Raw genomic sequence first — 5,348 nt, forward strand, 5'->3', positions numbered from 1 at the left:
CCCCGCGCGCCGGCCGCGTGGGCTCGTCCGCAGCGCCGCGTGCGGGCAGCGGGAGGAACCACCCGCCGGGCGGGGGGGGGCGGGGGGGGAAGGGACGGGCGACAGGTGCGCGCGCCCGGCGCGCCACCTCCCCCCCATATCGAGCCCACGCACCCCGCGGTGGCCGTGGGCAACGTGGGCAGCCAGTGTCAGCGTGCTGCGGGCGGGGACACCACGCTGTGGCACCTTGCTGTGGCTGGGGACACGACGCTATGGGCGTGGTCACCATGCTACACCTGGGGTCACCATGCTGTAGGCACGGTCACAGTGCTATGGCTGGGGACAGCATGCTATGGGCATGGTCACTGTGCTACACCTGGGGTCAGTCACCATGCTGTAGGCACAGTCACTGTGCTATGGCTGGGGACAGCGTGCTGTGGCCGGGGACACCACGCTATGGCCATGGTCACCATGCTACACAGCAGGGACACCATGCTATAGGCAAGGTCACTGTGCTATGGCTGGGGACACCACGCTATGGCCGTGGTCACAATTCTGCAGCCAGGGTCACCATGCTGTAGGCACAGTCACTGTGCTATGGCTGGGGACACCACGCTATGGCCGTGGTCACCATGCTACACCTGAGGCGACACGCTGCAGCCAGAAGCGCCATGCTGTAGGCACGGTCCCTGTGCTATGACTGGGGACAGCACGCTATGGCTGTGGCCACAGTGCTGCGGCCAGGATCACCATGCTGCAGGCACAGTCACTGTGCTACAGCTGGGGAGAGTGTGCTGTGGCTGGAGACACCACACTATGGCCATGGTGACCGTGCTACACCTGGGGTCACCATGCTGCAGCCAGGAGCACCATGCCGTAGGCACTGTCACTGTGCTATGGCTGGGGGACAGCATGCTGTGGTTGGGGACACCACAGTACAGCCAGGATACCTTGCCACACCCAGGGTCACCACGCTATTCCAAGGATTACCGTGCTACAGCCACAGTCACCATGCTGCTTCTGGGGACAGTGTGCTATGGCCAGGGGTAGGGTGCTGTTGCAAGGGTCACTGCTGGCAACACTGGCACACTATGCCAGTGTCACCATGTGATGGCAAGGGCTACCTGTGCCATGGCCAGGGCAAGCCCTGTGGCTGTAAGTACCTGGGCCATTGGCAGGAGGGAGATGCCGTGGAGCGCAGGGAGGTCACCACGCTGCTCAGCTCACCTCGGATGCGCACCTTGCTTCCCCTGAGATAAACACCCTTTCTCTGCCCAGCCCCTTGCTGTGTCCCTTGCTGATAGCAGGGACAGGGAGATGTAACAGCAGAAAGGGCTGCTGTCACCTCTGCTGGGGAGTGGGAGCACGGGAGGCCCCCGCAGGCAGGGCGCAAACGGGGTCCTCCCCTGGCAGCTGGCTTGGGGCCTTCGGCTGAGAGCAGCCCATTGGCGTGGCAGAGGGAAGGGTTCAGTGGCTGCTTCACGGCGAGGCACGTCGTTATGCACCCATTAGCTGGTGCAAGGGCAGCCTGATGGGGCTGAAGATCTTGCTCTCCCCATGCAGGAAAGGAGGCACCCAGAGCTGCCGTGGGACGGGAGGAGGCCAAGCCCTGTCCCCGTTACCTCCCCAGGGACAAGAAGGAAGGAGGAAAAAGAGAGGAACCTTACAGAGGGAAACCCTCAATTACTGGAAAGGGAGTTCCCTCCCGCGGCTCCAGGACCATCTCCTGAGTTAGTTTTCGTAGCACTGTGATGATGATCCCGGTTCCATAGATACCGATGCCATGACAACTCTGACATCATCTCTGCTTCGGACGGGAACTGCAGGGAAAGTCGCAGGGAGGAGTACGCATGCACTGCTGGCACCGACCAGGTCTCCCCTTGGGGCTGGGGGGCTTCTCATGGCTCCACCACCAGCTCTCCTCCCGACCTGCTGTCTGTACAGCTCCGTTTCCCCATGCAGGGCCCAGTGCCACTACCGCGGGATCACACGGGGTATGCGTGTAGCAGGCGTGTTAAGCCCCTTACATGCAGAACGCCGTAACAAAGTGAAGGATTCCTGTGCGCTGGGCCCCATCTCCAACTCGCTTTGGCGTTTTGCAGCTTCGTTGGTCTGTTCTTTCTGGCAGGTGGAATCAGGATTTAACTGTTAAAAGCTCATGATGATGCCATTCAGTTTTTCTCAATTACAGGTGAGTCATCATCTCTCCAGATCTATTTCTGACTCTCAGCAGGAAAAGCAGATTTCAGCCTTTCGTTCCCCAATGTCACCAGCTCAGTAGAAATCACATTTTACTATGCAAAAAAAGAAATGGCTCCAAAGAGAATGTCAGGTTGGTCCCTCCTGCTTTCTTCTGGCAGGATGTCTCACCGGCCTGGCCAGGGATTGCACCCCAGTGACAAGGGCATCACCAGCTCATCCCCGAGTTGCAGATTTAAGAACAAAGACCATATTTACTTGACGGGCTTACCGTAGGTGAGATTTTTTCAAACCATTTCAGCAGTTCCGAAGCAGCTGTTCCAGTGTCCTCAAAAATCGTTTCCATGCTTTGAGAACAAACCATCCTGTATCCATCAGCCCAGAGTTACGCAGGGAGGCAAGGGCAGCCCTCGTCCTCCAGGGTGGTCAGTGCCAGGAAGGTTCCCTTGTCCGGGTTGGGCTCAGCATGTCCCGCACCTCGTCCCCTGAGTGGGTGTCCCTTTGCCACACTGTACATCCCAGGTGGGTCTGTGCAATGTGAGCAGCTCACAGACATAAAAGGTGATGGATGGACAGACCCTCAGAAAACCAATGGCATTTGGAAAGCTGGGCGGTAGCATCTACGTGCAGGAAAGCAGCGTGCTCCCGGGGCTGCCGCACAGGGAATCATCCCGACCTCTGGGGTCTGCTCTTGGTTTTCTGGTGACATTGGGAAAGACACTTCAATCCTCCCCCTTTCTAAAATGTCTTGCCCAGCTCATCTGTCCCAACTGGGACAAGCCTATTTTGGACTGCGCAAAGCACAAGGGACCAAGATACTGCCTGAATCTTTTAGGTGCTACCGTAGAACAAATCATAATGGTTTTCAGACAGATAAATGGTTTATACGCTTCAGGGCACGACCGTGATGCATCAGGCAAGATCTCCACTGAAATCCCTGCTTCTAAACTTGTCCTCTTTCTTCGAGGTTCATCTCTCCAACTTCTGCTGTATGCAGTATGTTTATACAATCGTTTTTCACGTCATGTTGTGCTAGCTTTTTTCCCCTGCTACAGTGCAGATAAAGCAGAGTAGCTATCTCTACCCTACATGCAAACTGTATTTCTGTTTCACTTCCTATTGCTGCAAATAAGCTAACAGATACACAGAGCCGGCCAATAACGGGAAAGGATATTGCATCTTGAACATTTTCCCCATCGAATGGGGGAAAAGAACAGCGTTTGGAAATGGCACTTTCCGGGGCATTTGTTCAGTTTGAACAAGTTCTGTCTGCATTTACCATTCCCCCTGGATTTCAGTGACAGGGAACAAACAGAGCGGCACACAGACAAGCACCCGAGATCTGTCCATGTTTCAATTTTACGTGAGTTTAATTAAGGGTAGCAGAAAACATGGGTTTGCCCCCTGCTTCTTGTAGTCACACCGACTTCTTAATCTTTGTCTCCAACACAAAAAAGCGATCGGGTCTTTACCCTGGGGTAAGTACATGGACACGACAGCCTTGAGGAGACAAGATGTGGGGCTTTCTCCTTCTTCAAAGCCTGTTCGAGTCAGCCCTACCCACTCAGCTAAGGGCTGACTTCAGCTACCTCTACAGAGCTAAGAGCGGCGATGTTTTTCAAGGACATATGGCTGAACATAACCAATTTATGAAAGCTTACCAAGTTACCTGTTGTCAGCTGAAGGATTTTAAGCGATGCTAGCGTCACCCTGTGAAGCAGAACACACTTGCAAGAAATTTCCAAGCAGATGGCTGAGGCTAATGCACCCTGCTTCACAATCCCAGTGCTGCATTCGGGACCCGGCCCGTAGGAAGCCCAGTAACAGACAAGATGAGTTAATACAATTTATTTAGCAGGACGGACCATATTTTTTCCTGTGTCAGAGGTTAGCAGTGGGATGCTGCTGATTTGGCAGGCAAAACAGTCAGCCACACTTTCTGCTTAACTTCTTTACAATAAAATAGTGATGTGAAACTGCCCTATTCTCAGAACAGCTTTGACAATGTATTTATAGTGAGGCTACTTTGGCCGAGCAACCCAAATAAGCTGAAAGCAGGCTCTCTGCGCCCCGGGGGAGCCAGCCAGGCTCCGGCCACGCTTTACAGCCCACTGACTTCAGCAGCTCCGCGAGGTCTGACACTGTCTTTTGCACGGGTGTGGGCGGTAAAACGGCTTGCCCTTCACATTCCCTGGGCAGCACGGGAGAAGCAGTACTTTGATATGTGTTCATTTACTTGTTACTCTGAAATGCTTTGCTTGACATTCATTAGAGTTTGGCTAATATTGCTTTCAGCCATTAGTCTCTAGAAAAACAGGAGAGTGGATGGAAATATTTGAGAGGTGCTTAGAAATTCATAGCGTCCACTAACAGAGAGAATGGACTTCCTGATTCGTAATACCTTAGCATGCTATCACTAGAAAGCTACTTAATGCCCTCCACCCTAAGAGATCCAAAAATACCTGGAAGATCATTTATTAGCTGGTTACTCATCCACTTCTGAAATGCAGCCATTTCTCAGGTGGGATTCAGCAGTTACTGTGCAAGTATAAACCCAAGATAAGTATGCTAGAAAAAAAATGCAGAAAACTTTACTAACTGAAAGCGCCAGGGGAAGATTTGGATAGCAGATTTCAATTAATTGAGGTAGCATTTGTTTTGAACAGAAGAGTTAATATCTCAGTACTTTCATAAAAACTGAACAAAACCCCCAGAGGGTTTCAAAATGCTTTCCAGTAGTGCAATTGCAAATTTGATGTCTCATCTAGTGAGCTTAATCTTTGCTGCTTCTCAAAATATTTCATAGCATGAAAAGTTTGAGGCTTTTGGCAAACCAGTAATCTAATCTGATTCAGCCACTGTGCTACATGAAGGTGCACAACACCTTGGGAGGAGCTAGACGGAAAGGAAATAAGATCCCTAGCTATTTTCCACACTGATCTTAGGACTTAGGACCACAACAGGGAGTCACATCGTGTAGGGCCTGACCAACAAGTTGACTTTGGTGCTTGTCATCTGCTCCCTGCTCGGTGTTGCAGCTAAGCAGGTATGGTAATGCCAGCAGAGCTGACAGCTACAAGGGCACGGGGCAGCCTCCGAGCAGCTCGAGCCGTGCTCTGACATGCAGAGCTTCTACAATTCTCATTTGAGCTACAGCAAGCTTTGCTGCC

Source organism: Chroicocephalus ridibundus, chromosome 8 (genome assembly GCF_963924245.1).
Source record: "Chroicocephalus ridibundus chromosome 8, bChrRid1.1, whole genome shotgun sequence".
Classification (NCBI taxonomy): domain Eukaryota; kingdom Metazoa; phylum Chordata; class Aves; order Charadriiformes; family Laridae; genus Chroicocephalus; species Chroicocephalus ridibundus.